Genomic DNA, 22,889 nt, shown 5'->3' on the forward strand with positions numbered 1-22,889 from the left:
CCACCAATACACCAGGCCCATCTACCTCACACCCCAATCTCTCAACCTTGCCCACTTCATGTATTCACAATGATTTATCCTCATATAACTTACCTACTGCTCACCCACGCCCTGCACAAATTAATTCACCTTCTCCCATTAATGAACCTACTCCTATATTTTCTGCCCCTCCTGCTCAGCGTAAAAAACCCAGAAAATTACTTGCTCCCAATCACCCAATGGATACTAGAAATCAATCTGGATCCCTTCCCCCTAAAGCCCTTCAAGCCTCTACTGACCAACCTACCCCGACTTGTTACACAAAGGCTATGATGAGTCCTGAGTGGCGCAATGCGATGCAGGAAGAGTATAACGCTCTTATTACTAACGGGACATGGCAACTTGTTCCGGTAACTGAAGCTAAAAATAAAATTAGATGTCTGTGGGTATTCCGTCGCAAGCTAAATCTGGATGGATCTGTTAATCGATACAAAGCACGACTTGTGGCCAATGGTTATCATCAGCGACCTGGTTATGACTATGACCAAACATTCAGCCTGGTAATAAAACCCACTACAATTCGATTACTTTTGTCGATTGCTGTTACCAACTCTTGGATGGTAAAGCAAATTGATTTTAGTAATGCCTGTTTACATGGTACCTTGGATGAAATTGTTTATATGGAACAACCCCCCGGCTTTGTCAATCCGGATTTTTCTACTCATGTGTGCAAATTGAAGAAAAGCTTGTATGGCCTCAAGCAAGCTCCTAGAATGTGGCATCGTTGCTTAACACAAGCCCTTTTGTCTCTTCGTTTTATATGCTCTAAAGCATAATCTTCTCTTTATTATTTTCAGTTGCAAAATGTTCGACTATTTTGTTTCCTGTATGTGGATGACATCTTGATTACAGGCAATTGTAACACTTCAATTGAGAAATTAATTCAGCAACTTCAAAGTGGCTTTGCTATTCGAGATCTTGGCAAGCTCTCCTATTTTCTTGGCCTTGAAGCTGCTTGGCGGGATACTTCCTTACACTTGTGCCAACAGAAATATATCTCTGATCTTTTACTCAAGAGCAAGATGCATGAGTCCAAGGGCATTTCCACCCCATCTTGCACCAGTACAAAGCTCAGCCGTGATGTTGGTGAGCCATTTACTGACCCAAGCTTCTATAGAAGTATTGTTGGCGGCCTGCAATATGCAACAATCACGAGACCTGACATTAGCTTTGCGGTTAACAAAGTCATTCAATATATGCACAATCCCACACTTGAACATTGGAAGGAAGTAAAGCGTATTTTGCGCTATCTCAAATCGACTCCCTCTCTTGGTATAACCTTTCGTCGTGGCAAGACACTTGATATTTGGTTTCTCTGATGCTGACTGGGGCGGTGACATTGATGATCGCAAATCCACATGAGGGTTTGCTGTTTTTGTTGGTCCGAATTTGGTTTCTTGGCGCTCCCGAAAACGGCACACTGTCTCTCGGTCCACCACTGAGGCCGAATACAGAGCTCTTGCATCTCTTGCCTCTGAAGTCTTATGGTTGAACATGCTTATGCATGAAATTGGCTATGGCTCTTCCACAATTCCAGTCATTTGGTGTGACAATCTTGGAGCAACTTACTTGACAGCAAATCCTATTTTTCACGACAGATCAAAACATTTGGAAATTGATTTCCATTTTGTCCGTGATAAAGTATCACGAAAGGCCCTTCCACCCTTGATCAAGCAGCTGACATTCTCACTAAGCCCTTGTCCAAATCAAGGTTCCAACTATTACGGTCCAAATTGACAGTTTCACCAGCGTCAATTTGAGGGGGGGTGATAAGGATATTATGGTCATTCCTCTTTAACCTGTAGATAAGCCAGATTTAAACGCCTTGTATTTTGAATTCAAGAACTTATCTCTTCCTATTTTCTTGTAACCGTATACTTCATGTACAACTTTTATATTCAGCCAACATCAATTAGAATTTCACTGAGTATTTGAATTCTACAGAAATCCTGGATTCGCCCCTGGTAAGAAGACGGGACATAAACACTAACTAATAACTCTCCTTATTCAATCAGGTCCATCTGAATCAAATAATCATATTTTAGGGATTTAAGCTCATACTTATGGTATATCCTTTTTATATATAGTATGGGTAATTCCATTAGGATCAGATAGTACCAAGTATGTGCGGGTACAGTAGCCATCTCCTTCTCTAGTCTATATTTGTATTGAATTAAGAGTCAAAAGGTCCATAAAGTTGGCCAACACTCCAATTGGTAAATTTTGACAAATTTAATTAGATTCACTAAGTTTTAATACCAACTAATTTCAAAAATGACTCAGTTGATACCTAAAAATCAATCCAAGTTTAATGTTCGAGTTTATATCTAAACATCCATTTTTATTATATTAGTCCTCACCGTCAATTTTAGCATAATTATTTTAGTTTTGATCCGAAGAAGAATAAAGTTTATAACTTTTTTTTCAATTGGTATTAAGCCAATGAAATTAAGGAGTTAGTGTCCACCATTTCAGACCATATTTGATATATCATTATTTATTTCACATGATTCAATTTATGCTTTGACCAACTAAGGCCGAAGACTGATATTGGAAATGAAAGTATTGTTCTTTTCGGTTTTTTCTCAATATCATTATTGTTTGGCTAAATAACTTGGCCTAAAAACTTGGTTTGCTTTTAAACTTCCATTGAATACCATGGTATGGTAGATTTAAGTCTAGAAAGCTTCTCCAAGCAACACCTTCTATTATAGTCAAGGACCTGCTGTTCAGTCGCAAAATTACACACTAAATATTCAGTCGCAAACACAAAAAATGTGGTCGTTAACTGTTCTTCTGATTTATTCCCGAAACTTTCTGTACTGACGGAATAGACATACTTTGCGACACATGTTTCCGTCGTTAAACTGAATATATTTTTCTTATTTTAAAATTAATTAATTTGCACAAAAAAACACAATATTAAATTTGGATTGAAGAGAGTCCTTCCCAATTGAGAAAATAACTAAACTATTAAGTATCTAACGCATGACTAAAACATTGAAAAATAAATAAAAAACAAGTAATTCATAAAACAACCCCAAAAAACATTGAATATCACTAGGCAAACAAAGAATGAAAACATTTACATCTTAAGTCTAATTGAATATTGCTAGCTTTAACGTCAAGATAAATAATATGAACTCTGCATACAACAACCTCTATTCCTGAAACTAAAGTTGTTCTGCAACTTACTAAATAAGATGAGGTCAAGGCTTAACTAAAGTTGTTCTGTAACTTACCAAATTGCATGCTTGAACTGTAAGAAGTGCAGCCCTTCATCTAACAATTGCAAGTCCTCCACCCCTGCAAAAATGAGTGAAACAAGTCATTCTTTTTTCAATTCACTTACTAAATATCACCACATGACACATATTTGCTTAATTAATTACCTTTCAAAATTTTTATGTTCTTTGGTTTCTAGGTGTGTTTGCCAGACCACAGACCAACAAATTGCAGTTATAGAAACCATTGGCATACCATAAAAAATACTATATATGTATATACTTCTTCTGCAAGAGTAAGAGGGAACGAATTGAAAAACAAGAGGCAAAAAATCTCAAAATCAAACATCAACAACGATTCGGCAACTAATCACGAACCTCTGTTATCATATGAGGATTCTTTGGCGAAAGCGAAATCAGGACAATGGAGAAAATATCCAGCATTCAGAATGCAAGCTTGCATTGATGAAAGGCAAGACAATACAGAGGAAACAACAAGAGAGGGCAGATTTCACACAACTCTTTGTCTAGAATCTTCTAGCAACTATCCATGCCATAAGATGTAGCACCAAATATAGTTGCTCTCTTTGCTGCAAATCCTCGCTAATTTGGTCCTCTCATTGGAGCCTTTTTCAACATCGCATCTAGAACTTCCTTCAAAGCATATCTAAATTCCTGTTGGGAGCTTACATTCCCCCCACATTTCTATGGAAAAATCAAAGAGAAACCAAACACATTAATCAATTTAGGGGTAATTGTTTCCGAAATCTAGATTACGGAAGTACACAATTAATGGAATTAATCAGCAAAACAGAAGGAAATGAAAGAGGAATACAGTGGTATCTTGAGGAGTAAGAACTTAGCGATAGATACAAAACTAAAGCTAATCAACAACAATAATAAATACAAAACCAATTAATTTCAGAAAAGAGGAATGACCAGTAAACCAGCTAATAAAATTACTATTCACCTGATGCTAACCCCAAATGATTCTCATTCAATGTAGACTAAAATCAATTAATTATCTATAACTAAAAAACCACAAGCTTTTTTCTAGACTACAACTAATAACCAAAATCCAAAAGATATTTAGTAGAACAAAAAGAATAGGAAACCATGGAAAACACAGACCTGAAGAATTACCTGAAACCCAAAACGGATCTCTTGTCCTCTACGTGGTATAAGAAGCCATAGCCCTCGACAGCTGCAACCAGCACAAGCCAGTATGCAAGACTATAAAAGCCACATGTATTAAGTTGTCAAAAGGTCTACCTCTCCATTATGTTGTGGAATTAGTTGCGTTGCGTCTGAAGAGTGTGGTTCAATATTCTAACCACAAAAGGAATGGTGTGAGTTATCTGAAAAATAGAAGATGCTAGCATGAGTCTCTACTTCAAATTTCTGGTGAACTTGCGGGTAATTTAGATGGTTAGTTGAAAATACATATTTCTTTGTAGAAGGAAAAATCATGAGCAGAACCCATGTTGTCCACTTCCCATCCCTATTAACCAATTCAACGAGCTCTAGGCAGTGTCTACAGGACACACTTGTATCTTGAAGAAAATCCAATGGAAAACTTCATATGAGGACTGCAAAATATGAAAGCAGCAACAACAAAAGCATAACATAAATGTAAAACTTTATCTGTTCTCTAGGTAATGCTCTTAATAGCAGAAGACATGATAGTTAAAACAATCAGGAAAGAGTTTGACTACATGTTTCTGAGGCATGAACTGCACATCTTTTGGAAGTGGGAATGGAAATTCCAAAATGTAGAACACTAAAACTACTACTTCATAGTACATACAGAGCAGGCAGCCCAAATAAGAGCCATAAGCTAAGATATCTGGTTTAAGAGCAGGCAGCCCAAATGTTGTCATAATCAATAACATCTTGGAACAATTATCTTTAGCAAATCCAAAGCATAAGAAACACCAAATACACTACATGATTCAAACTTTAATGGCATAAAAGTAACAACTCGAAGATTCATAGAATCAAAATACACTAACTCTAGCATGAAGCATTCGAATGATCCCAAAAACATTAAAAAATAACATGATGCTCCCAGCTTTTGGAAAATGATAAGAGATGTGGATTTTACCATTAATTTAGGAACATCTGTGATGAGAATCCCAAGAATACCACTTGGAACAGGATTGAACTTTGATATTTTCTGGTGACAGTTGCATAATTTCTACCGTGGGCGGCTTAGTTTTTTATCTCATAATTTAATCAATCCCACCTATACAAGCTCGAACTGCTCAAATTAACTCTAAACACACATACAAAGCAACAAACCATAATAGCGAATAAAAGTAACTAAAAAATCAAACCAACTAAGCTAAACATATAATGAACAAAAGGAAAGGATGAGACAGAAATTAACTTACTAATAGCGACATCACTACTGCTGGGACTCTGAAGTCTTTTCCATGCCCTTAGGACCAAGAGAGGTACGAAGAATTCGAGCAACAACCCTTCCGACCCAAACGTTAGGTTTTTAAGCTTCAATACCTCTCAATCGAGTATTCTTTTCCTTCCCTTTTAGGATTTTAAATGGCCTACCGAACTCGTCTAAGGCTAAAGGCATGACGCTTGCGCATGCAGTAAATTGATGGCCAACAACGGGCATGCATTTTGAATCCAATAAGCATATGAATGAAAGCAGCACTCATTTCCTCATTCTATTTTGTCCTGATACTCACAACTAATAACATGAATAGCCGCTTTAAGGAGAGTTTCTGGAGTTGCAGACTGCGGAACGCCACCATTCTCCACAAGTCTTAAGGCAACAAAAACAACGATGCCCAAGCTTTTTCTCATCATCAAATTCAACACCTTAATAATAGATGCAAAACAAGAATATCAACAATTCAATAACCACGACAAGTTTTATCAATAAATTCATGCTACCTAGGTTTGATTATGATTCATTGCTGAAAATAATAACGACATTATCTAACAGTTCACAGTTGCACCAAAAATTTAAGAAAAAATTAGCTTTAAATGATAAGTATAACAATAGGCTCTGCAAAAGAAAATGACATTATTTAGACATGAAACGTATTTACTTGCCTATCATTCTTACAAGCTACAGAAAAAATGGGGAAACTTAGACTCAATAGAATATTACTGATGAAATAGAAAAACAGGGAACAAATAGTATGCACCTTCAACTCTCTATTTATATCTTCCAAACTGATAATCGACAATATCAGAAAGATCGATGAATTTCTTACTTAGACAAACAGAATGTAGCCAAGAAAGTTGCCAATTATAAAAGAAAGAAAACAAATGAACAGAATATTAATAGCCAAATAAGAATGAGAAATCATACATGCTATATTTTCAATTATGTGTCACACAAACTATATTTGCAATTCTGTTGCACAAAAACTATATTGGGATTTCATCATATGAGGACTACTAATTTACATTCAGTTAATTATATTTTCAATCAAGGTCCCACCACTAGCTACCTGCACAAGTCAAGACACTTCCTTACCTATACCCAAAATTTGAACCACAACTCTAAATCTTATATATGAAAAATTCCACCATGTGAAACTCTAGATCATGCTTTCTAAATCAATTTAAGATTATTTCAAACAATAGAATAACACTTAATCAATAAGCATCAAGCTACTAGCCAACACTTATAAATACCCTGAGTTACAAATAGAGAATATAGTTAGGGTTTTCACACATAAAAAATACAAAAGCAGAGCAGATCTTGAGATTGATTATGGAGAGATCCTTCAAGTGCTGCTTGAGAAGTCTTTTGGAATCATACACTCTGATCTTCTTCATGGTCACTTGAATTCAATTTGAGATACGTAAAAAAAAGACTTAAAAGACCAGAAATTGAAAGAGAACAGAGAAAGAAACATATGAATATCACGAACTCATCTCACCTTCCTAGTGTTCTGTTGCCTGAAAACTCACTTGTTGGCCGCTGTCCCCTTGAAGCCTCATCAGGTCTCTGAACTCAAATGTGCAGTCTGAAACCCTAATCAATCTCTCTTCCTCCTCTAGTGTCAACAGCAACAGTCTCCAGCAGCTGCAATGGCCACAAGCTAGCAGCAAACAAGCGAGGGAGATTAGAAGAAGGGATCGAGAACCAGCACCAACCGAGTGAGGGAGATTAAAAGAGGGAGTCGAATGGAAGAATTAGGGTTGGAGAGAGGAAATGTCGAATGAGGAGATTAGAAGAGAGGGGTCTAGTGGGCATTAAAGTGTCTTGAATTGATTTTAATATTAATAAATAATTTATTTTTGTTTTAATTTTAATTGAATAGATTACTGACTTAAATTGTGGTCTTTAAAGTTCAGATGCAGTGGTTAGAGCGACCATTAAAGTTGGGTCCGTCTTTTGATAAAACTAGCTGTAGATCCGTACAATGTACAAATTTTATTTTTTTAACAATAAATTTTAAAATCAAGTATGTTATCTATTAAAATTATTTATATATAAATTTTTTAAATTTATTTATTTAAACAATAATTTAAAATTATTTGTACACTAAATAAAAGTAATTCAACAAATTGTATTTTAAGAATCAGTCTGTATTATTAAATACTTCTTTAAACACTACATTTTGGGTACAATTAGATGTATTATCTTCCTCGTCACAAATAAGAATTTTCAATCCTTTTTTTGTTGTGACTCTTGAAACCGCAACATACATTTGACCATGGCTAAAAACAGGACGTGGAAGATATATTCCAACATGTGCAAGTGATTGGCCTTGACTTTTATTGATAGTCATAGCAAAGCAAACAACTAAGGGATATTGTCTTCGTTGAAATCGAAATGGCAATCTGATGTCTGATGGAGTCAAAGTAAGCCGAGGTATGAAAACCTTCTGTCCAATGTTACAACCTGTAATTTTCGATGCTTCAATCACATGTTTTCCCAATTTTGTTACCACCAATCGGTTACCATTACATAGCCCAAGAGTCTGATCAATATTACGAAGTAGCATAATAGGTATTCCAATCTTTAATGTGAACTTGTGATTCGGCAATCCTGAAGAATTAATAGTATTCAAAAATTCAGGAGTATACACATCTTCATGACTATTTGAATGACTTTCAACTTTGCAGATAGAATATGAACTCAAGTAACATATTTCTTCTCCTGGCCATCCAGACAACATATACTCATTCACCTTGTTAACAATATCCAATGTAGGTGCAAGAATTGCACGTTCTTGTAAGTATATTGGATCTTGAATGTTTTCAATGATACTTGGATATGTACTTTTGACAATGGCTCCAATAGGATCATCAACATCTTTGATGAGTAATTCTTCGGGTATATCGAATGTAGCTTCTCCGTCATTTTCCCCACCAATTGTTCCATCACCAATGCTTAAGATCCATTCAGAAAAAGATCTTAATTCTTCTGTATCAGTATTTGAATCTCGACTTTGAAGCCTCATGTTCTCGGTTAACTGAAGTACTTTATGTTGAAACACCTTTCCACATAATTTTGATTTGATAAAATTGTTTAAGTATAATTTAAAATACATATTCTAAACACACTAAGTTTAAATGCTTTGATTTATTCTACTAATGTGTTTGTTCAATGTTGAGTTAAAATTGTTATAAGACATAAGAATTAAAAGGCACAAGCCCAATACGGAAGTCAAGGCCCAAGTCAAACAACTCAGTACAACTCGGCCCGCGTATGTCAAGACGTTGCCGTTTTGAACAAAACGCAACTCAGCAAACGGAAGGATCTAGAAGACCTTCGGGAACAACTTCAAGATGAAGCTGCTGAGTAGTCTCGACAAAGCGTACAAGACAGCAGCTGGCAAAGCAAAACTTCCAGACAAAGTATTTCCCTTTTGGGCAAAGTTCAGACGACACAGTATGCTGTCCAGTTGACTTTACCATAAAAGGAGAGACAGTCTACTGAGCTGACCGAGGACAGAAGATACACAATTCTGATTGGCCGAGAGCTCTGGGCAAGTCAGGATGACAATGACATATAGCCGTTTCCCTCCAACGGTTATTTCGAAATTCGAAATGACCGATGCCCAGACGTCTCTATAAATAGTGCCATCAGAAGCTTCACTCAACACAGAACTTGATCAAGCCCTTACGCTGAACAAATTTCTACAAGTTCTGCAAGCAAAGAAGCAAAGCAAAATCTTACACTACAATTCTTATATCTGTGTAAAAGTCTAGAGTGATTGTTTCAATCGTCTAAAGTGTCTTAGCAAATCTTTGTATAGGACAAAACACTTATCATTTCTAGAGATAGAAAGGAGAGGCTGAGTACTCGGTTTTAGTACTCAACGAGAGATTAGGATTGAGTAGAGGTATAGAGGAAGGTACTCTTGTCATACTCAGTTGCTGATATTGTAAAAGGTTTGAGGCTCTACCTTTAAAGAGCTCAGTAGAGGATTCGAAATCTCGGAACGTGTTTCGGGTACAGGACGTATGCTTAGAAGAATCCGAACCTGGATAAATCTGCTGAGTGAAGTATTTCTTACCTTTAACTCCTTATTTATATTGCTTGCTTAAAATAACCAAAAACTGACCAAGTAAAGAGGTCAAGTTGAGTTGTGCGCGTTGAACGTCTAAGCTCAGGAATAGACTCTAAGTGCTATCTCTTGACTCAAGCTAAGAAACTGACCTAGTCACCAGTTGACTAAGCCAGTATCTTGCTGTTTACTCAGCGCCGCTGTTAAAACCTTTTTCTTTAGAAAAAGAAGTCTGCCCTAATTGCGAAAAAGTTTGAATAGTTCCTAACCCCCCCCCTTGGAACTATACTTGCAACCTTACAAGGGACCAACAAGTGGTATTAGAGCTTAAAAGCTCACTCTAAAAGGTCTAACAACCTTGAGCTGATCCCTACCATGGGCGAAAACAGCACTCGGTTTCTCCCTGGAAACCAAACAACTCAAATACTGCCTGAGGGGCTGTCCATTACTAGGCCTCCCCTATTCTTCGGGTCAAACTATACCTTCTGGAAGAATAGGATGAAAAACTTCATTCAGGCTACAAACATGAGTGCCTGGCTATCTATAGTTCGAGACCCATTTGTACCTGTCGAGGTTGTGGCTGGCCAAACAGTTGTAAAAGCTGAGGCCAAATGGACAGAGGATGATCTTAAGAAGCTCCAAAACCATGCTTCGTCTATCAATATGCTTCACTGTGCGCTCGATGCTGCAGAATATAATAAAATCTCAGGTTGTGAGTCGGCACAAGAGATCTGGAGAAAGCTGGAAGTCACCTACGAGGGAACCAATAAAGTAAAGGAGTCCAAGGTGAATCAGCAGATGAGACTGTACGAGTTGTTCGAGATGAACAATGATGAGGGCATTTCAGACATGAATGCAAAGTTTACCAACATCATTAATGAGCTCAAGAGACTTGGGAAAATCTTCACTGAGGAAGAACAAGTCAAAAAGATACTCAGGAGTCTTCCTAAAGACTGGCAAGCAAAGAAGACAGCAGTTGAGGAAGCTCAGGATTTAACCACCTACAAATATGACAAACTCATCGGTTCATTGCTGACCCATGAGATATCCATGAAAAACTTTGAGGTGAAGGAAAAATCTGAAGACAAGAAGCAGAAATCCCTTGTCATGAAAGCTGACTCCACTGACGGGAGTTCAACTGACGATGAGGAGATGGCTATGTTCACAAGAAAGATGAAAAGGCTATTCAGGAAGAGTGACAAATACTCTAAAAAGCCTTACAGAAAGTTTGATAAGTATAAGGCTGACTCAAGTGACAGCAAATACAGAAAGGACAGCTCAAAGCCCATTACATGCTTTGAGTGCCATCAAACTGGCCATATTAAGTCAAACTGCCCCATGCTGAGGAAAGACAAGAAAAGTGGGAAGAAAGCAATGGTGGCTACTTGGAGCGACAGCGATGAGTCTTCATCTACAGAAACTGAGGCCACCGAGTCAGCGAAGATATGCTTCATGGCTGACGAACTTGCTGAGCCATGCGTCTCTGAGCATGCTGACCTATCAGATGACGAGGAGCAATCAAATGAGGTAATTTCTCTTCCCCATCTCAGAAACGATATGGTTAATGCCCTGAGTGATCTCTATACACTTGTCAAGAAGTGTAATAAGAAAGTTAGAGCACTCAGCAGGCGCTGTGACGAAGTGGAAGAGGTCAAACTGAGTGACCTCAGATACCTTCTTCAGGACAATACAACTCTGCATGATAACATAAAGATCATACATGAGTCTGTCTCTAAAGTCCAGTCAGTTTCAAAGAAACTGAGTAAGGACGTCACAACTATCCAGAACCAACTAAAGGTTCTAAATAAAAGAAACAGTCCTCTGAGAACTCAGTACCAAGGTACCAAGCAGAGATGGAATCCCCAGCGAAAAGTCCAGTGTGACTTTTGTGGGAAGTTAGGACACACCACTAAGGTGTGCTGGCACGCTCAGCACTAGGGTGCTGACAAGTCAGTGAAACATCCTAAACAGAAGGGAAGTTGTGACTTTTGTGGAAAGAATGGCCATACTGTCCATGTATGTCGCCATAAAATAAAATATGATGCTTTACCTATTGCACCTAACAAGCAAGGACCCAAAAAGAATTGGGTACCTAAAAGTAACTAGTTACATTGCAGGTAAGCCTGAGATGTGCCGAGAAGTCAAAGATGTGGTATATTGACAGCGTATGCTCTAGGCATATGACGGGTGATGAAACTCAGTTCATCACGTTTGAGCGTAAACGAGGATGGAGCGTAAGTTTTGGAGACAACAAGAAGGGTAAGATAGTAGGGTCAGGAACCATCGGAGGTAATCCTACTATTGAATCTGTCTCCCTAGTCAGCGGACTCAAATATAACTTACTCAGCGTAGCTCAGCTATGTGACAATGGGAGAAAAGTTATATTTGATGCTACTGGATGTAAAATATACGAGGGTAAAACAAATGAGTTAATTTTAACTGCCCCTCGGATAGATAATGTCTTTATGCTAGACTTAGAGAAAAAGTTTTCAAAAACAGTGTGCTTAGTATCAAAGGAAGAAAATTCCTGGCTATGGCACATGAGACTTGGTTATGTAAGCATGGACCTCCTGGCCAAACTAGCAAGAAAGCAATTGGTTGAGGGACTGCCTGAACTTAAATTTCAAAAAGATCAATTATGCTACGCTTGCCAAGCTGGAAAACAAACCAAACAATCTTTTCACAGCAAAAATATTGTCTCAACTAAACGTCCGTTAGAGTTGCTACACTTGGATCTCTTCGGTCTAGTCCAGCCGCTGAGTCTGGGTGGAAGAAGATTTTCCTTGGTCATTGTAGATGACTTCTCTCGGTATACGTGGGTTATCTTGCTGACCAGCAAGGATGAGACCTTTGAGACATTTTCAAATTTGGTTAGAAAAATTGAAAATGAAAAAGACCTAAAATTAGCTCACATCCGTAGTGATAACGGTGGAGAATTCAAAAATCAAAAGTTTGTTGAATTCTGTGAAGCCAGCGGCATTGACCATAATTTTTCTGCTCCTAGAACACCTCAGCAAAATGGGGTTGTAGAAAGGAAGAACAGAACTCTGGTTGAAATAGCCAGGACAATGCTGGATGAGCATAGGCTTCCAAAGTATTTTTAGGGAGAGGATGTTAACACAGCATGCTATATTCTTAATAGGGCTCTAGTTAGACCTATATTAAAGAAAACCCCCTATGAACTTTGGAAATGACGAAAGCCAAATATTGGATACTTTCGTGCCTTTGGCTGTAGATGTTTTATTTTAAATACCAAAGATAGCTTAGCAAAGTTTGATTCAAAAGCTGATGAGGCTATCTTTTTGGGCTACTCAACAAACAGCAAAGCATACATAGTTTTTAATAAGCGAACTCAAGTTTTAGAAGAGTCAGTACATGTAGAGTTCGACGAAACTGACCCTGCAGGTAGATACCAGCCGCTGACCGAAGATGATCCACACTCAGTAACCACCGCTGACCAAGAACCAGCTACTGAGTCATTCACGAAAAGGCTGACCAAGAGTAAGAGTGAACCTAAGATTACTTTTACTGACCCATCTACTTCTGCAGAGATTGTTGAAACAGAGACAGCACAAGACATAAATCTACCTAAAGAGATAAGGATTCCAAGAGGGCACTCAGAAAGTGCAATCCTTGATTCTGCTGGGAATACCCTGATGACGAGGAATCAACTCAGGAAGTACCTCAGCAATATTGCCTTCGTCTCAGTACAAGAACCGAAGAATTTCGCTGAAGCTGAGTACGATGAATTCTGGATGATCACAATGCAAGAGGAGCTCGATCAATTTAGAAGAAACGATGTATGGGAGTTAGTGCCTCATCCAAAGAGTCAAAAGACCATCGGAACAAGATGGGTCTTCAGGAACAAGATGGATGAACAAGGAAACGTAGTCAGGAACAAAGCAAGGCTTGTAGCTCAGGGCTACAGTCAGCAAGAAGGTATTGACTACGGTGAGACCTTTGCCCCAGTGGCAAGGCTAGAGGCAATTAGAATTCTATGTGCATATGCATCTTACATGAACTTTAAATTATTCCAAATGGATGTCAAAAGTGCATTTCTTAATGGAGTTATAAACGAGGAGGTTTATGTAAATCAACCTCCAGGTTTTGAGGACCCTAAGTTCCCAAACCATGTTTACAAACTCAAAAAGGCTCTGTATGGCCTCAAGCAAGCACCACGTGCTTGGTATGAGAGGCTGACCAGTTTCCTGCTGACTAGAAATTACGTCAGGGGCAAAGCTGATACAACCTTATTCATTAAGAGAAAGGGTAAAGATACTCTGCTGGCCCAAATTTATGTTGATGATATAATATTTGGTGCAACTAACGAATCTATGTGCAAGGAGTTTAGCAAACAAATGCAGATTGAGTTTGAAATGTCCATGATGGGAGAACTCAACTTCTTCCTCGGTCTTCAAATTAAACAAGGAAAGAATGGCATCTTCATCAGTCAAGCCAAATATGCCAAGGAGATATTAAAGAAATATGACTTGGAGAATTGCAAGCCAATATCCACTCCTATGGGCACTGACACTGTCCTCTGCGCTGATGAGAATGGTAAGTCAGTAGACAGCAAATTATATCGAGGTATGATAGGCTCTCTACTTTACTTAACAACCAGTAGACCGGACATTCAGTTTTCAGTATTCTACTCTGCTAGATATCAATCTAACCCTAAGGAATCTCATTACATTGCTGTAAAAAGAATCCTTAGATATTTGCAAAGCTCAGTGAACGCAGGTCTGTGGTATCCAAATACTCATGATTTTACACTCATCGGATACACTGACGCTGACTATGGACGGGATAAGCTAGAACGAGAAAGCACCTCTGGAGGATGTCACTTCTTAGGAAGCTGTCTTGTATCCTGGTTCAGCAAAAAGAAGGCGTCAGTAGCCTTGTCCACCACTGAAGCTGAGTACATTGCTGCTGGTCATTGTGTTGCTCAAGTCCTATGGATTAAGCAACAGCTTGAAGACTATGGTGTTCAAACGAAGACAATTGAAGTCAAATGTGACAACAAAAGTGCAATTGATCTTTCAAAGAACCCAATTCAACACAGCAGAATGAAGCATGTCAGCATCAGACATCACTTCATTAGAGACCATGTACTCAAGGGTGAGATCAAGCTGACCTTTGTCCCAACGGACGAACAACTTGCGGATATCTTCACGAAGCCACTAGCCCGTGAGCAGTTCAGCATACTGAAAGAAGCAATTGGTATGTTTAATCCTCTTCAGTAAATTCCTGTGCTAAATGAATTTGAATGCTGAGTGAATTACTATGCTGAATGTTTAATCCTCTAGATGGGTCTTCGAACACTTCGTACAGAACGAACAACCTTTCTGCGAATGGATTTCACAAAACGGATGGACGGAGCTGTTTTCGGTTAGGGATGAAACCTATCCTGACCTAGTGAGGGAGTTTTACCACAACCTCAAAGTTGCCAATGACAACACTGACTACCTGTGCACTGAGGTGAAAGGCAAAACCATCTTCATCAACCCTCTCTACATAGGAAATCTTCTCAAGCTAAAAACTGAGGGAGCAAGGCTGAGAAGATCGGGAGATCAGGACAAAACTGACTATGCACACAACTTTTGCAAACCTGAGGGTCACTCAGGAGAAGTGTCAGCTTCATCAATGGGTCAGCACCAGAAGATGGCTCACTACTTGCTGACCTACTTCATCTACCCGAAGATCAACTGCACTACATCAGCAACAAATTTCGAGCAGTGCTTTATATGGCACATGCTGACGTACACTCCCATCAACATGCCGATCTTTCTCGTTGCTGGTTTCCTTCGAAGCACTGGCACGATGCGGCTTGGATCACTCATCACCAGAATCCTCATTGACCATAAGGTTGATCTTAAAGGTGAGGAGAAGAATCGAGGAACTGAGATCACAGCAGCCTCGCTAAGAGCTTTGAAGTTTGGATAGCCTTTGAAGAAAGGTAAAGCTGCTGCTGCTGCTGGCCAAACTGAGGGAACTGCTGAGCCTAAGAAAGGAAGAAGGACTAAGGCCCCAGCTTCTCGCAAGAGGAAAACTGCTGAGACTCCTACCAAAAACGTTGAGTCTCCAGCAAAGAGGCAGAAGTCAGCTGAGAAAAGAAGCAGGCAAGGTGAGCCTGGAACTGAGGAAGCTGTGGAACAACCTCAGAAGAAGCAGAAGTCTTCAACACTGACTCCACTGAACGCCATACCTACGGACTTCATTGTACCGGGTGACTCTCACTTCACCCAGTGTCAAGGTACAGAAGCTGAGCATGATGAACATGAGGTTCAACTAGATGATCACTTCATCTCTCAAGTTGAGGAAGAACTTGATGGTGACAGTACTGAAGAAGAAGAAGAAGAAGAAGCCAGCGGTCAGGATGACGCTGAGGACTCTGAGGAAACAGCCAGTGAGATTGAGGTTGAGCATGCCGATACTGAGTTGGCTGCTGGAGTTGAGCAAGTACTCGACCAACACACTGTTGATCCAGCTGAAGAGCAAGCTGACCAGCCTCATACTGAGCAACAAGAATCTTCCCCTTCTCACTCAAGAGAACCTGATAATACTGTCACTCCACCTCGTAGAAGGCGAAAGTTGGTCAAGGCCAGTGAGAAGCTAGTTAGTGAACCTCTTGTGCAACTACCAACTCTTCCTGACTTTGTCGTATCAAAGACAACTAAGGACCCTTCTACCGTCAAACTCAAGTTTTTCAAACGCCAATCCACTTCCACTACATCGGCGCCATTGGAAAAGCAACCCTCTGTTTCTTCTCAACAGGAACATGCGATCCCCAATGCTTCTGCAACATCAACATGGTGCTGACTCCACACACCTCTGCCGTCAGCATAGACAATATTCGTATTACAACTTCTCCAACTCAACTCTCTGTCGATCAATCAACTATTCCTACAACTCAAGTGCAGATTGAGCATACTATTCCAGTCACTGACCAGGTTACCCCTTTCACTCCTCTTCCTTCCGGTCATACTGATGTCCCTGAAGGTTCACAAAGCCATCTGAATGCCACTGAGTCCGGCAAAAAGATCATTGACTCAGTGCAAGCATTAATCAGAGACCTTCAACACTCCACTCCTCCTGCTGCTGGATCTTCACTTCTTGAGACCACCCAGCTTTCCCAGGTCACTCAGCTTCTCAACGAAGTTAAGGGACTCAAGGATCTGCTGAACGTCGTCTTATCTTTCAAAGCACAGTAAGCTAAGCAGGATTCAATTGCCAAGTTGGCTGAGATCCAGCTGACAACCGTGCAACACCTGAACTCTCTGGCCTTACTGAAGCTCTTATCTGGCAAGGCAAAGCTCAAGCGTTCAGCGTAAATATGCTCAGTGCTGCTGATCTCAAAGTACCCGAAGAGGTCTCAGCTAATGGAGTTTCCATTTTTGATGGCGTAAATGAAAGCGCTGAGAAGCTTAAGGAGCTATCCCAAAAACTGACTCGCGTTGTATTAACTGATGCTTTCAGACTCCCTGAAGTTGACAAAATGGGGGAGAAAGAACATGCAGCTAGAGCTCAGCATGAGCGAAGTCATTCATCGCAACACAAGAAAAAGAAATAGATAGGCTAGCCCAGTTTTAGACTGAGTCACTTGTAATGTAATTCTATTTGCCTTATCTAAAAAAATTTTGCTGTGTAATTACTGACTTCTATCTATATATCATATTTGCATCTCTTATTCAAATCCTGAGTTATGATATATGTTATTAAGTACTGAGTCATTATGTATCTTCAATTAAATCAGCTATGTTTAATACTTGTAACATTTATTGACTAAATGATATGCTGATAACATGTTTGACATTGACCTATGTGTTTATAAAACATTCTGATAAGAACTCATTGAACAACAAATTACTCAGCGCGCTCTATATGACTAAACCTTCCGCTTAATACTGAGTAAATAGAATATGTTGATATAGCTGACCTATATCTGAAAAACTAACCTTAGACTTACTCATTTAAACCTTTAAATGTTTTGAGTAAAACTAAGTCAGTAGCTCAACCCTTACGGGGGAGTTTGCTCAATTATACTAGGTCAACTATTATGGGGGAGCTCATACTGAGTTTCTCGCTGAATAGTTTTGCCAACATCAAAATGGGGGAGTTTGTTGAAACACCTTTCCACATAATTTTGATTTGACAAAATTGTTTAAGTATAATTTAAAATACATATTCTAAACACATTAAGTTTAAATGCTTTGATTTATTCTACTAATGTGTTTGTTTAATGTTGAGTTAAAATTGTTATAAGACATAAGAATTAAAAGGCCCAAGCCCAATACGGAAGTCAAGGCCCAAGTCAAACAACTCAGTACAACTCAGCCCGCGTATGTCAAGACGTTGCCGTTTTGAACAAAACGCAACTCAGCAAACGGAAGGATCTAGAAGACCTTCGGGAACAACTTCAAGATGAAGCTGCTGAGTAGTCTCGACAAAGCGTATAAGACAGCAGCTGGCAAAGCAAAACTTCCAGACAAAGTATTTCCCTTTTGGGCAAAGTTCAGACGACACAGTATGCTGTCCAGTTGACTTTACCATAAAAGGAGAGACAGTCTGCTGAGCTGACCGAGGATAGAAGATACACAATTCTGATTGGCCGAGAGCTCTGAGCAAGTCAGGATGACAACAACATATAGTCACGATGCCCAGACGTCTCTATAAATAGTGCCATCAGAAGCTTCACTCAACACAGAACTTGATCAAGCCCTTACGCTGACCAAATTTCTACAAGTTCTGCAAGCAAAGAAGCAAAGAAAAATCTTACACTATAATTCTTATATCTGTGTAAAAGTCTAGAGTGATTGTTTCAATCGTCTAAAGTGTCTTAGCAAATCTTTGTATAGGACAAAACACTTATCATTTCTAGAGATAGAAAGGAGAGGCTGAGTACTCGGTTTTAGTACTCAGCGAGAGATTAGGATTGAGTAGAGGTATAGAGGAAGGTACTCTTGTCATACTCAGTTGCTGATATTGTAAAAGGTTTGAGGCTCTACCTTTAAAGAGCTCAGTAGAGGATTCGAAATCTCGGAACGTGTTCCGGGGACAGGACGTAGACTTAGAAGAAGACGAACCTGGATAAATCTGCTGAGTGAAGTATTTCTTACCTTTAACTCCTTATTTATATTGCTTGCTTAAAATAACCAAAAACTGACCAAGTAAAGAGGTCAAGTTGAGTTGTGCGCGTTGAACGTCTGAGCTCAGGAATAGACTCTAAGTGCTATCTCTTGACTCAAGCTAAGAAACTGACCTAGTCACCAGTTGACTAAGCCAATATCTTGCTATTTACTCAGCGCCGTTGTTAAAACCTTTTTCTTTAGAAAAAGAAGTCTGCCCTAATTGCGAAAAAGTTTAAATAGTTCCTAACCCCCCCCCCCCCCCTTGGAACTATACTTGCAACCTTACAAGGGACCAACACTTTACAGTATCTCCACAAGTAAGATGAATTTATTGTAGATTATACTATGTTCTGTCTGCTAGCTTTTGGAATAACAGGCAATATTTGTCTGAAATCTCCACCCAAAACAACAACCTTTCCACCAAAAGGCAAAGCCATGCTATTACTATTTTGGAAGCGCATGATATCACGTAAAGTCCTATCAAATGCTTCAAAACAATGTTTATGAACCATAGGAGCCTCATCCCATATAATAAGTTGTGCTTTAATAAGTAGTTCAGCTAATGGGCTTCCTTGTTTGATGTTGCAAGTAGAATCTTCAGTGATTAGTATGGGTATACCAAATCGAGAATGTGCAGTTCGACCACCAGGCATAAGGAGAGACACAATTCCACTTGATGCTACTGTTAGGACAATATCACCTTTAGCTCTAAGGAAAGATGACAAAGTCCTCCATATGAATGTCTTCCCAGTTCCTCCAAATCCATAAACAAAAAAGAATCCACCATTTTTCGATCCAATTTCCTTGATAATTGTTTCGAACACCATTTTTTTATCACTATTTAAAGACAACATAAGATGATCACTTTCTTCTTCCAACAACTCTCTATCATAACCAAGTTCATCTTGAATGAGACTATTTCTTCCTTCCTCAATTAGGCATGCATCTGGGAATGGTAATGAAGGGTAATCTCTTAAGCTTCTCAAATCTTTGTCTGATCAACTGTCAAATGTGGATTGTCCGGTTACCAATGATCAGATGGTGCTACAACTTATATCCGGTCTGACTGAGGCTTATGATACCGTTGGGACTCAAATTAGACATGGGGATCCACTTCCATCCTTTCAGAGAGCCCAATCCATGCTGATTCTAGAAGAAACAGCTCGTGCCAGTAAGAACTCTCTTCAATCTGAACCAGTTGCATTGACTGTGTCGTCCGCTGAAGCTACGGGTGCGCCGTCGCACAATTTTCCGCGACCTGAGCATTATCGCGGCTCCTCCTCTTACCGCGGTGGCAGACACGGTGGCCGTTCTAATCACGGCAGGGGCGGTCGACACCACTACCGGTCGACTCAGCCACCACACTATCGCCATGCTGCCCTTCCTCCTTGGGGATATACCTACCCATGGGCACCACCGCAACAATGGGCTACTCCTCCATGTCCTTATCCTACTTCAGGTAGGCAGCCATCTCAATCTGGCATTTTAGGGCCTCGTCCTCACATGCAGCAAGCACACCTTCATATGGAATCACCATTATATGTGACTACCGATATTGCAGAAGCTATGCACACCATGACACTTGCTCCACCTCCTGATCAATGGCACATGGACACAGGAGCTACCTCGCACATGACAGCTGACAAAGGTACACTCACCTCTTATTTCAATTCGAACCTCAATGAAAATATAATTGTTGGTAATGGTCATTGTATGCCTGTTTGTGGATCTGGTAATGCATATTTAGATGCTAATCATCACCGTTTAAAGTTAACCAATGTTTTGCATGCACCTCATCTTATCAAAAATCTCATATATGTCCGTCAATTTACTAAAGATAACCAAGTTTCTGTGGAATTTGATCCTTTGGGTTTTTCTGTGAAGGATTTATGGAAGGGCACTACTATCATGAGATGTAAGAGTTCCGACGCCCTATATCCAGTCACCTCTAGCACCCACAATTCCGCATCATCTCATTCTGTCTTTACTGCTTTGTCTTCCGCCGTTTGGCATAATAGATTAGGACATCCAAGGCTTCCTGTTTTGAACGCCCTGCTCAATAAAAAGTTGATTTCTTGTAATAAAGTTAAGGATACTTCTGTTTGTTCTTCATGCATTAATGGAAAACAAGTAAAATTACCTTTTCAGTCCTCCAATAATTTTGCTTGTATGCCTTTCGATTTAATTCATAGTGATATTTGGACTTCACCCGTTCTTAGCTCGGGTGGCCATCGTTTTTATGTATTGTTTTTAGATTCGCACACCAATTTTCTTTGGACTTTTCCGTTAGCCCACAAATCTCAAGTCTATTCCGCTTTTCTCATATTTCGGTCATATGTTCGAACTCAATTTGAAAGAGAAATTAAGGTTTTTCAGTGTGACAATGGGGGTGAATTCAATAATAATTCCTTTAAACAATTTTGTCAAACAAACGGAATGCAATTTTGGTTCTCTTGTCCGTATACCTCACCTCAAAATGGGAAATCAGAAAGTACCATTCGCACAATTAATAATCTGATTAGAACAGTAATGCATCATGCCTCTATTCCTCTTAAATTCTGGCAACATGCTCTCGAGTTAGCAACCTATCTCCTAAATATATATCCTCAGAAAGTTCTAGGATACCAATCACCCACCAAAATTCTGTACAAACAGGAACCCACCTATTCCCACTTGCGCGTCTTCGGATGCCTATGCTTCCCTCTAATTCCATCCCAAACACGAAATAAGCTCGACTCTCGCTCTTTTCCATGTGTTTTCTTAGGTTATCCATCTAATCATAGAGGATACAAGTGTCTGGACATGTCTAGAAATAAGATAATCATATCCCGTCATGTAATTTTTGACGAATCGACCCTTCCGTTTTCAACCGTGCCTCCAAATCGCACATCTCCCCCGCAAACTTCTATCGAGTCGAACAACGACTTCCTACCCGCTGTCCCATTTCGAACTCACACGGTCCCCAATTCTGTTGCATCTGTACCGTCATCCGCATCACCCATTTCTGTTGCATCCGTACCGTCGTCTGCGTCACCCGTCACTCCCTCCAGTCCAACCGAGTCGTCTGCGTCGTCTAACCCAAAATCAAATCACGTCAGTTTGTCCGTGTCGTTTGCTGTCCCATCAAGTCTAAACAGTTCGTCCGAGTCGTCTCCCGTCTTGTCGTCTAATCACAATCTGTCCGCCTCTTCGTCTGCGCGCATAGCGCAAACGCAGTCCTCCGAGCCGGTATCATCCTCCATTTCCCCCTCCAATACATCACAAACTTCTGCTGATACATCACCTTCTGCCTCTTCTCCTCAATTGCAAGTTGTTAGCAATCACAAAATGACCACGAGAGCTCAACATGGCATCCATAAACCTCGTCGAATGCTAAATCTATCCACCTTAACCAAACCTACCATATCTCCGCTCCCAAAAACACCTTCTCTTGCATTAACTGATCCAAACTGGCTACAAGCCATGACTGATGAATTTGAGGCTCTTATTGCAAATAAGACGTGGGTACTTGTACCCCGTCCAAAATGTGCTAATATTATACGTAGTTGGTGGATTTTCAGGCACAAAACAAAGTCGGATGGCTCCTTTGAGCGATATAAAGCAAGATTGGTTGGGAATGGTTCCGGACAGTTGGCAGGAGTTGATTGTGGTGAAACATTTAGCCCTATGGTTAAACCAGCCACTATTCGTGCTGTCCTCAGCATAGCATTGTCTAAAAATTGGAAAATTCGGCAATTAGACGTCAAAAATGCCTTTCTCCATGGGGATCTTACTGAAACAGTTTACATGCATCAGCCACTGGGGTTCCGGGACTCCAGGTATCCTGATCATGTCTGTCTGCTACAGAAATCATTATACGGTCTCAAGCAGGCACCTCGGGCCTGGTATCAGTGGTTTGCTAATTTTGTCATTCAAATCGGTTTCTCCAACAACATATCTGACAGCTCCTTATTTATCTACAGACAAGGCTCCGACACGACATACATACTTCTGTATGTTGA

General features: G+C 39.7%; 1 long non-coding RNA gene and 1 pseudogene across 5 annotated transcripts; both read right to left on the reverse strand.

Annotated features, from left to right (window-relative positions):
• Nucleotides 1–3,100: 3,100 nt before the first annotated feature.
• Nucleotides 3,101–7,479, reverse strand: LOC136224728 (uncharacterized). 5 transcript variants are annotated; one of them, XR_010686575.1, is made up of 6 exons: nt 7,181–7,479; nt 5,657–6,104; nt 4,407–5,508; nt 3,642–3,968; nt 3,432–3,551; nt 3,101–3,345 (listed from the first exon to the last, which is right to left on the reverse strand). It is a non-coding gene; the product is annotated as an uncharacterized lncRNA (long non-coding RNA). The 5 variants fall into 5 exon arrangements; XR_010686576.1 differs by having other exon boundaries at nt 4,407–5,523; XR_010686574.1 differs by having other exon boundaries at nt 4,407–4,852; nt 5,368–6,104.
• Nucleotides 7,480–7,825: 346 nt separating this feature from the next.
• On the reverse strand, nt 7,826–19,715 carry LOC136222501 (uncharacterized; annotated as a pseudogene).
• Between the last annotated feature and the right edge of the window lie 3,174 nt (nt 19,716–22,889).

Source organism: Euphorbia lathyris, chromosome 3 (assembly GCF_963576675.1).
Source record: "Euphorbia lathyris chromosome 3, ddEupLath1.1, whole genome shotgun sequence".
NCBI lineage: Eukaryota > Viridiplantae > Streptophyta > Magnoliopsida > Malpighiales > Euphorbiaceae > Euphorbia > Euphorbia lathyris.